An 11,598-nucleotide genomic window follows, 5' to 3' on the forward strand; every position below is an offset into this window, starting at 1 on the left:
CCGGCACTTTTAGGAATCGCGAAAATTTTCGCCAAAAATGCAAAGGGGTTAGCCTTACATTTTTCTCATTTTTGGAGCCGAAAATTTTCGGTCTCAGAATCGATTCAAATGACCCTCTCCCGACTAATTGGACCCCCAGGAACTCGAAGAACGCAGCGAAAGCAGCGTGGGATCAACAGGAGAGAAATTGCGAAGGAAAAAGCACCTGCTGAAAAATGTCCAAAAAACCGGTTTTCGTTTTTTGGCTGTAACTTTTGATGCGTTGCTCGCAGCGCATTGGGACTGCGCCCAATCGATTCCTCTCGCAAAACTACGTCGGAATAGTGCCTGAAAGAATTTATTCCGGCACTTTGAAAAATCGCGAAAATTTTCGCCAAAAATGCAAAGGGGTTAGCCTTACTTTTTTTTCATTTTTGGAGCCGAAAATTTTCGGTCTCAGATTCGATTTGAATGACCCTCCCCCGACTAATTGGACCCCCAGGAACTCGGAAAACGCAGCGAAAGCAGCGTGGGATCAACAGGAGAGAAATTACGAAGAAAAAAGCACCTGCTGAAAAATGTCGAAAAAACAGGTTTTCGTTTTTTGGCTGTAACTTTTGATGCGTTGCTCGCAGCGCATTGGGACTGCGCCCAATCGATTCCTCTCGCAAAACTACGTCGGGATAGTGCCTGAAAGAATTTATTCCGGCACTTTGAAAAATCGCGGAAATTTCCGCCAAAAATGCAAAGGGGTTAGCCCTACTTTTTTTTCATTTTTGGAGCCGAAAATTTTCAGTCTCAGATTCGATTAAAATGACCCTTCCCCGACTAATTGGACCCCCAAGAACTCGAAAAACGCAGCGAAAGCAGCGTGGGATCAACAGGAGAGAAATTACGAAGGAAAAAGCACCTGCTGAAGAATGTCGAAGAAACAGGTTCTCGTTTTTAGGCTGTAACTTTTGATGCGTTGCTCGCAGCGCATTGTGACTGCGCCCAATCGATTCCTCTCGCGAAACTACGTCGGAATAGTGCCTGAATGAATTTATTCCGGCACTTTTAAGAATCGCGAAAATTTTCGCCAAAAATGCAAAGGGGTTAGCCTTACTTTTTTTTCATTTTTGGAGCCGAAAATTTTCGGTCTCAGATTCGATTTAAATGACCCTTCCCCGACTAATTGGACCCCCAGGAACTCGGAAAACGCAGCGAAAGCAGCGTGGGATCAACAGGAGAGAAATTACGAAGGAAAAAGCACCTGCTGAAAAATGTCGAAAAAACAGGTTCTCGTTTTTTGGCTGTAACTTTTGATGCGTTGCTCGCAGCGCATTGGGACTGCGCCCAATCGATTCCTCTCGCAAAACTACGTCGGAATAGTGCCTGACAGAATTTATTCCGGCACTTTTAGGAATCGCGAAAATTTTCGCCAAAAATGCAAAGGGGTTAGCCTTACATTTTTCTCATTTTTGGAGCCGAAAATTTTCGGTCTCAGAATCGATTCAAATGACCCTCTCCCGACTAATTGGACCCCCAGGAACTCGAAGAACGCAGCGAAAGCAGCGTGGGATCAACAGGAGAGAAATTACGAGGGAAAAAGCACCCGCTGAAAAATGTCGAAAAAACAGGTTCTCGTTTTTTGGCTGTAACTTTTGATGCGTTGCTCGCAGCGCATTGGGACTGCGCCCAATCGATTCCTCTCGCAAAACTACGTCGGAATAGTGCCTGACAGAATTTATTCCGGCACTTTTAGGAATCGCGAAAATTTTCGCCTAAAATGCTAAGGGGTAAGCCTTACTTTTTTTTCATTTTTGGAGCCGAAAATTTTCGGTCTCAGATTTGATTTGAATGACCCTCCCCCGACTAATTAGACCCCCAGGAACTCGGAAAACGCAGCAAAAGCAGCGTGGGATCAACAGGAGAGTAATTACAAAGAAAAAAGCACCCGCTGAAAATTGTCGAAAAAACAGGTTTTCGTTTTTTGGCTGTAACTTTTGATGCGTTGCTCGCAGCGCATTGGGACTGCGCCCAATCGATTCCACTCGCAAAACTACGTCGGAATAGTGCCTGACAGAATTTATTCCGGCACTTTTAGAAATCGCGAAAATTTTCGCCAAAAATGCAAAGGGGTTAGCCTTACATTTTTCTCATTTTTGGAGCCGAAAATTTTCGGTCTCAGATTCGATTCAAATGACCCTCTCCCGACTAATTGGACCCCCAGGAACTCGGAGAACGCAGCGAAAGCAGCGTGGGATCAACAGGAGAGAAATTACGAGGGAAAAAGCACCCGCTGAAAAATGTCGAAAAAACAGGTTCTCGTTTTTTGGCTGTAACTTTTGATGCGTTGCTCGCAGCGCATTGGGACTGCGCCCAATCGATTCCACTCGCAAAACTACGTCAGAATAGTGCCTGACAGAATTTATTCCGGCACTTTTAGGAATCGCGAAAATTTTCGCCAAAAATGCAAAGGGGTTAGCCTTACATTTTTCTCATTTTTGGAGCCGAAAATTTTCGGTCTCAGATTCGATTCAAATGACCCTCTCCCGACTAATTGGACCCCCAGGAACTCGGAGAACGCAGCGAAAGCAGCGTGGGATCAACAGGAGAGAAATTACGAGGGAAAAAGCACCCGCTGAAAAATGTCGAAAAAACAGGTTCTCGTTTTTTGGCTGTAACTTTTGATGCGTTGCTCGCAGCGCATTGGGACTGCGCCCAATCGATTCCTCTCGCAAAACTACGTCGGAATAGTGCCTGACAGAATTTATTCCGGCACTTTTAGGAATCGCGAAAATTTTCGCCAAAAATGCAAAGGGGTTAGCCTTACTTTTTTCTCATTTTTAGAGCCGAAAATTTTCGGTCTCAGATTCGATTTAAATGACCCTCCCCCGACTAATTAGACCCCCAGGAACTTGGAAAACGCAGCGAAAGCAGCGTGGGATCAACAGGAGAGAAATTACGAAGGAAAAAGCACCTGCTGAAAAATGTCGAAAAAACAGGTTCTCGTTTTTTGGCTGTAACTTTTGATGCGTTGCTCGCAGCGCATTGGGACTGCGCCCAATCGATTCCTCTCGCAAAACTACGTCGGAATAGTGCCTGAGAGAATTTATTCCGGCACTTTTAAAAATCGCGAAAATTTTCGCCAAAAATGCAAAGGGGTTAGCCTTACTTTTTTTTCATTTTTGGAGCCGAAAATTTTCGGTCTCAGATTCGATTTAAATGACCCTCCCCCGACTAATTGGACCCCCAGGAACTCGCAAAACGCAGCGAAAGCAGCGTGGGATCAACAGGAGAGAAATTACGAAGGAAAAAGCACCTGCTGAAAAATGTCGAAAAAACAGGTTCTCGTTTTTTGGCTGTAACTTTTGATGCGTTGCTCGCAGCGCATTGGGACTGCGCCCAATCGATTCCTCTCGCAAAACTACGTCGGAATAGTGCCTGACAGAATTTATTCCGGCACTTTTAGGAATCGCGAAAATTTTCGCCAAAAATGCAAAGGGGTTAGCCTTACATTTTTCTCATTTTTGGAGCCGAAAATTTTCGGTCTCAGAATCGATTCAAATGACCCTCTCCCGACTAATTGGACCCCCAGGAACTCGAAGAACGCAGCGAAAGCAGCGTGGGATCAACAGGAGAGAAATTACGAGGGAAAAAGCACCCGCTGAAAAATGTCGAAAAAACAGGTTCTCGTTTTTTGGCTGTAACTTTTGATGCGTTGCTCGCAGCGCATTGGGACTGCGCCCAATCGATTCCTCTCGCAAAACTACGTCGGAATAGTGCCTGACAGAATTTATTCCGGCACTTTTAGGAATCGCGAAAATTTTCGCCTAAAATGCTAAGGGGTAAGCCTTACTTTTTTTTCATTTTTGGAGCCGAAAATTTTCGGTCTCAGATTTGATTTGAATGACCCTCCCCCGACTAATTAGACCCCCAGGAACTCGGAAAACGCAGCAAAAGCAGCGTGGGATCAACAGGAGAGTAATTACAAAGAAAAAAGCACCCGCTGAAAATTGTCGAAAAAACAGGTTTTCGTTTTTTGGCTGTAACTTTTGATGCGTTGCTCGCAGCGCATTGGGACTGCGCCCAATCGATTCCACTCGCAAAACTACGTCGGAATAGTGCCTGACAGAATTTATTCCGGCACTTTTAGAAATCGCGAAAATTTTCGCCAAAAATGCAAAGGGGTTAGCCTTACATTTTTCTCATTTTTGGAGCCGAAAATTTTCGGTCTCAGATTCGATTCAAATGACCCTCTCCCGACTAATTGGACCCCCAGGAACTCGGAGAACGCAGCGAAAGCAGCGTGGGATCAACAGGAGAGAAATTACGAGGGAAAAAGCACCCGCTGAAAAATGTCGAAAAAACAGGTTCTCGTTTTTTGGCTGTAACTTTTGATGCGTTGCTCGCAGCGCATTGGGACTGCGCCCAATCGATTCCACTCGCAAAACTACGTCAGAATAGTGCCTGACAGAATTTATTCCGGCACTTTTAGGAATCGCGAAAATTTTCGCCAAAAATGCAAAGGGGTTAGCCTTACATTTTTCTCATTTTTGGAGCCGAAAATTTTCGGTCTCAGATTCGATTCAAATGACCCTCTCCCGACTAATTGGACCCCCAGGAACTCGGAGAACGCAGCGAAAGCAGCGTGGGATCAACAGGAGAGAAATTACGAGGGAAAAAGCACCCGCTGAAAAATGTCGAAAAAACAGGTTCTCGTTTTTTGGCTGTAACTTTTGATGCGTTGCTCGCAGCGCATTGGGACTGCGCCCAATCGATTCCTCTCGCAAAACTACGTCGGAATAGTGCCTGACAGAATTTATTCCGGCACTTTTAGGAATCGCGAAAATTTTCGCCAAAAATGCAAAGGGGTTAGCCTTACTTTTTTCTCATTTTTAGAGCCGAAAATTTTCGGTCTCAGATTCGATTTAAATGACCCTCCCCCGACTAATTAGACCCCCAGGAACTTGGAAAACGCAGCGAAAGCAGCGTGGGATCAACAGGAGAGAAATTACGAAGGAAAAAGCACCTGCTGAAAAATGTCGAAAAAACAGGTTCTCGTTTTTTGGCTGTAACTTTTGATGCGTTGCTCGCAGCGCATTGGGACTGCGCCCAATCGATTCCTCTCGCAAAACTACGTCGGAATAGTGCCTGAGAGAATTTATTCCGGCACTTTTAAAAATCGCGAAAATTTTCGCCAAAAATGCAAAGGGGTTAGCCTTACTTTTTTTTCATTTTTGGAGCCGAAAATTTTCGGTCTCAGATTCGATTTAAATGACCCTCCCCCGACTAATTGGACCCCCAGGAACTCGCAAAACGCAGCGAAAGCAGCGTGAGATCAACAGGAGAGAAATTGCGAAGGAAAAAGCACCTGCTGAAAAATGTCCAAAAAACCGGTTTTCGTTTTTTGGCTGTAACTTTTGATGCGTTGCTCGCAGCGCATTGGGACTGCGCCCAATCGATTCCTCTCGCAAAACTACGTCGGAATAGTGCCTGAAAGAATTTATTCCGGCACTTTGAAAAATCGCGAAAATTTTCGCCAAAAATGCAAAGGGGTTAGCCTTACTTTTTTTTCATTTTTGGAGCCGAAAATTTTCGGTCTCAGATTCGATTTGAATGACCCTCCCCCGACTAATTGGACCCCCAGGAACTCGGAAAACGCAGCGAAAGCAGCGTGGGATCAACAGGAGAGAAATTACGAAGAAAAAAGCACCTGCTGAAAAATGTCGAAAAAACGGGTTTTCGTTTTTTGGCTGTAACTTTTGATGCGTTGCTCGCAGCGCATTGGGACTGCGCCCAATCGATTCCTCTCGCAAAACTACGTCGGGATAGTGCCTGAAAGAATTTATTCCGGCACTTTGAAAAATCGCGGAAATTTCCGCCAAAAATGCAAAGGGGTTAGCCTTACTTTTTTTTCATTTTTGGAGCCGAAAATTTTCAGTCTCAGATTCGATTAAAATGACCCTTCCCCGACTAATTGGACCCCCAAGAACTCGGAAAACGCAGCGAAAGCAGCGTGGGATCAACAGGAGAGAAATTACGAAGGAAAAAGCACCTGCTGAAGAATGTCGAAGAAACAGGTTCTCGTTTTTAGGCTGTAACTTTTGATGCGTTGCTCGCAGCGCATTGTGACTGCGCCCAATCGATTCCTCTCGCGAAACTACGTCGGAATAGTGCCTGAATGAATTTATTCCGGCACTTTTAAGAATCGCGAAAATTTTCGCCAAAAATGCAAAGGGGTTAGCCTTACTTTTTTTTCATTTTTGGAGCCGAAAATTTTCGGTCTCAGATTCGATTTAAATGACCCTTCCCCGACTAATTGGACCCCCAGGAACTCGGAAAACGCAGCGAAAGCAGCGTGGGATCAACAGGAGAGAAATTACGAAGGAAAAAGCACCTGCTGAAAAATGTCGAAAAAACAGGTTCTCGTTTTTTGGCTGTAACTTTTGATGCGTTGCTCGCAGCGCATTGGGACTGCGCCCAATCGATTCCTCTCGCATAACTACGTCGGAATAGTGCCTGACAGAATTTATTCCGGCACTTTTAGGAATCGCGAAAATTTTCGCCAAAAATGCAAAGGGGTTAGCCTTACATTTTTCTCATTTTTGGAGCCGAAAATTTTCGGTCTCAGAATCGATTCAAATGACCCTCTCCCGACTAATTGGACCCCCAGGAACTCGAAGAACGCAGCGAAAGCAGCGTGGGATCAACAGGAGAGAAATTACGAGGGAAAAAGCACCCGCTGAAAAATGTCGAAAAAACAGGTTCTCGTTTTTTGGCTGTAACTTTTGATGCGTTGCTCGCAGCGCATTGGGACTGCGCCCAATCGATTCCTCTCGCAAAACTACGTCGGAATAGTGCCTGAGAGAATTTATTCCGGCACTTCCAAAAATTGCGAAAATTTCCGCCAAAAATGCAAAGGGGTTAGCCTTACTTTTTTTTCATTTTTGGAGCCGAAAATTTTCGGTCTCAGATTCGATTTAAATGACCCTCCCCCGACTGATTGGACCCCCAGGAACTCGGAAAACGCAGCGAAAGCAGCGTGGGATCAACAGGAGAGAAATTACGAAGAAAAAAGCACCTGCTGAAAAATGTCGAAAAAACAGGTTTTCGTTTTTTGGCTGTAACTTTTGATGCGTTGCTCGCAGCGCATTGGGACTGCGCCCAATCGATTCCTCTCGCAAAACTACGTCGGGATAGTGCCTGAAAGAATTTATTCCGGCACTTTGAAAAATCGCGGAAATTTCCGCCAAAAATGCAAAGGGGTTAGCCTTACTTTTTTTTCATTTTTGGAGCCGAAAATTTTCAGTCTCAGATTCGATTAAAATGACCCTTCCCCGACTAATTGGACCCCCAAGAACTCGGAAAACGCAGCGAAAGCAGCGTGGGATCAACAGGAGAGAAATTACGAAGGAAAAAGCACCTGCTGAAGAATGTCGAAGAAACAGGTTCTCGTTTTTAGGCTGTAACTTTTGATGCGTTGCTCGCAGCGCATTGTGACTGCGCCCAATCGATTCCTCTCGCGAAACTACGTCGGAATAGTGCCTGAATGAATTTATTCCGGCACTTTTAAGAATCGCGAAAATTTTCGCCAAAAATGCAAAGGGGTTAGCCTTACTTTTTTTTCATTTTTGGAGCCGAAAATTTTCGGTCTCAGATTCGATTTAAATGACCCTTCCCCGACTAATTAGACCCCCAGGAACTCGGAAAACGCAGCGAAAGCAGCGTGGGATCAACAGGAGAGAAATTACGAAGAAAAATGCACCTGCTGAAAAATGTCGAAAAACAGGTTCTCGTTTTTTGGCTGTAACTTTTGATGCGCTGATCGCAGCGCATTGGGACTGCGCCCAATCGATTCCTCTCGCAAAACTACGTCGGAATGGTGCCTGACAGAATTTATTCCGGCACTTTTAGGAATCGCGAAAATTTTCGCCAAAAATGCAAAGGGGTTAGCCTTACTTTTTTTTCATTTTTGGAGCCGAAATTTTTCGGTCTCAGATTTGATTTAAATGACCCTCTCCCGACTCATTGGACCCCCAGGAACTCGGAAAACGCAGCGAAAGCAGCGTGGGATCAACAGGAGAGAAATTACGAAGAAAAATGCACCTGCTGAAAAATGTCGAAAAACAGGTTCTCGTTTTTTGGCTGTAACTTTTGATGCGTTGCTCGCAGCGCATTGGGACTGCGCCCAATCGATTCCTCTCGCAAAACTACGTCGGAATAGTGCCTGACAGAATTTATTCCGGCACTTTTAGGAATCGCGAAAATTTTCGCCAAAAATGCAAAGGGGTTAGCCTTACTTTATTCTCATTTTTGGAGCCGAAAATTTTCGGTTTCAGATTCGATTCAAAAGACCCTCTCTCGACTAATTGGACCCCCAGGAACTCGGAGAACGCAGCGAAAGCAGCGTGGGATCAACAGGAGAGAAATTACGAAGGAAAAAGCACCTGCTGAAAAATGTCGAAAAAACAGGTTTTCGTTTTTTGGCTGTAACTTTTGATGCGTTGCTCGCAGCGCATTGGAACTGCGCCCAATCGATTCCTCTCGCAAAACGTCGTTGGAATAGTGCCTGAAAGAATTTATTCCGGCACTTTGAAAAATCGCGGAAATTTCCGCCAAAAATGCGAAGGGGTTAGCCTTACTTTTTTTTCATTTTTGGAGCCGAAAATTTTCGGTCTCAGATTCGATTTAAATGACCCTTCCCCGACTAATTGGATTCCCAGAAACTCGGAAAACGCAGCGAAAGCAGCGTGAAATCAACAGGAGAGAAATTACGAAGGAAAAAGCACCTGCTGAAAAATGTCGAAAAAACAGGTTCTCGTTTTTTGGCTCTAACTTTTGATGCGTTGCTCGCAGCGCATTGAAACTGCGCCCATTCGATTCCTCTCGCAAAACTACGTCGGAATAGTGCCTGAAAGAATTTATTCCGGCACTTTTAAAAATCGCGAAAATTTTCGCCAAAAATGCAAAGGGGTTAGCCTTACTTTTTTTGCATTTTTGGAGCCGGAAATTTTCGGTCTCAGATTCGATTTAAATGACCCTCCCCCGACTAATTGGACCCCCAGGAACTCGGAAAACGCAGCGAAAGCAGCGTGGGATCAACAGGAGAGAAATTACGAAGGAAAAAGCACCCGCTGAAAAATGTCGAAAAAACAGGTTCTCGTTTTTTGGCTGTAACTTCTGATGCGTTGCTCGCAGCGCATTGGGACTGCGCCCAATCGATTCCTCTCGCAAAACTACGTCGGCATAGTGCCTGTAAGAATTTATTCCGGCACTTTTAAAAATCGCGAAAATTTTCGCCAAAAATGCAAAGGGATTAGCCTTACTTTTTTTTCATTTTTGGAGCCGAAAATTTTCAGTCCAGATTCGATTAAAATGACCCTCCCCCGACTAATTGGACCCCCAGGAACTCGGAAAACGCAGCGAAAGCAGCGTGGGATCAACAGGAGAGAAATTACGAAGAAAAATGCACCTGCTGAAAAATGTCGAAAAAACAGGTTCTCGTTTTTTATCTGTAAGTTTTGAAGCGTTGCTCGCAGCGCATTGAAACTGCGCCCAATCGATTCCTCTCGCAAAACTACGTCGGAATAGTGCCTGAAAGATTTTATTCCGGCACTTTCAAAAATTGCGATAATTTTTGCCAAAATTGCAAAGGGGTTAGCCTTACTTTTTTTTCATTTTTGGAGCCGAAAATTTTCGGTCTCAGATTCGATTTAAATGACCCTCTCCCGACTAATTGGACCCCCAGGAACTCGCAAAACGCAGCGAAAGCAGCGTGGGATCAACAGGAGAGAAATTACAAGGGAAAAAGCACCTGCTGAAAAACGTCGAAAAAACAGGTTCTCGTTTTTTGGCTGTAACTTTTGATGCGTTGCTCGCAGCGCATTGGGACTGCGCCCAATCGATTCCTCTCGCAAAACTACGTCGGAATAGTGCCTGAAAGAATTTATTTCGGCACTTTGAAAAATCGCGAAAATTTCCGCCAAAAATGCAAAGGGGTTAGCCTTACTTTTTTTTCATTCTTGGAGCTGAAAATTTTCGGTCTCCGATTCGATTTAAATGACCCTCCCCCGACTGATTGGACCCCCAGGAACTCGAAAAACGCAGCGAAAGCAGCGTGGGATCAACAGGAGAGAAATTACGAAGGAAAAAGCACCTGCTGAAAAGTGTCGAAAAAACAGGTTTTTGTTTTTTGGCTGTAACTTTTGATGCGTTGCTCGCAGCGCATTGGGACTGCGCCCAATCGATTCCTCTCGCAAAACTACGTCGGAATAGTGCCTGAATGAATTTATTCCGGCACTTTTAAAAATCGCGGAAATTTTCGCCAAAAATGCAAAGGGGTTAGCCTTACTCTTTTTCCATTTTTGGAGTCGAAAATTTTCGGTCTCAGATTCGATTTAAATGACCCTCCCCCGACTAATTGGACCCCCAGGAACTCGGAAAACGCAGCGAAAGCAGCGTGGGATCAACAGGAGAGAAATTACGGAGGAAAAAGCACCTGCTGAAAAATGTCGAAAAAACAGGTTCTCGTTTTTTGGCTGCGACTTTTGATGCGTTGCTCGCAGCGCATTGGAACTGCGCCCAATCGATTCCTCTCGCAAAACTACGTCGGAATAGTGCCTGAAAGAATTTATTCCGGCACTTTTAAAAATCGCGAAAATTTTCGCCAAAAATGCAAAGGGGTTAGCCTTACTTTTTTTGCATTTTTGGAGCCGAAAATTTTCGGTCTCAGATTCAATTTAAATGACCCTCTCCCGACTAATTGGACCCCCAGGAACTCGCAAAACGCAGCGAAAGCAGCGTGGGATCAACAGGAGAGAAATTACGAAGAAAAAAGCACCTGCTGAAAAATGTCGAAAAAACAGGTTCTCGTTTTTTGGCTGTAACTTTTGATGCGTTGCTCGCAGCGCATTGGGACTGCGCCAAATCGATTCCTCTCGCAAAACTACGTCGGAATGGTGCCTGAAAGAATTTATTCCGGCACTTTGAAAAATCGCGAAAATTTCCGCCAAAAATGCAAAGGGGTTAGCCTTACTTTTTTTTCATTTTTGGAGCCGAAAATTTTCGGTCTCAGATTCGATTTAAATGACCCCCCCCGACTAATTAGACCCCCAGGAACTCGGAAAACGCAGCGAAAGCAGCGTGGGATCAACAGGAGAGAAATTACGAAGAAAAATGCACCTGCTGAAAAATGTCGAAAAACAGGTTCTCGTTTTTTGGCTGTAACTTTTGATGCGCTGATCGCAGCGCATTGGGACTGCGCCCAATCGATTCCTCTCGCAAAACTACGTCGGAATAGTGCCTGACAGAATTTATTCCGGCACTTTTAGGAATCGCGAAAATTTTCGCCAAAAATGCAAAGGGGTAAGCCTTACTTTTTTTTCATTTTTGGAGCCGAAAATTTTCGGTCTCAGATTCGATTTAAATGACCCTCCCCCGACTAATTAGACCCCCAGGAACTCGGAAAACGCAGCAAAAGCAGCGTGGGATCAACAGGAGAGTAATTACAAAGAAAAAAGCACCTGCTGAAAATTGTCGAAAAAACAGGTTTTCGTTTTTTGGCTGTAACTTTTGATGCGTTGCTCGCAGCGCATTGGGACTGCGCCCAATCGATTCCACTCGCAAAACTACGTC

The sequence above is a fragment of the Neodiprion pinetum genome, chromosome 4, assembly GCF_021155775.2.
Source record: "Neodiprion pinetum isolate iyNeoPine1 chromosome 4, iyNeoPine1.2, whole genome shotgun sequence".
Lineage (NCBI taxonomy): Eukaryota > Metazoa > Arthropoda > Insecta > Hymenoptera > Diprionidae > Neodiprion > Neodiprion pinetum.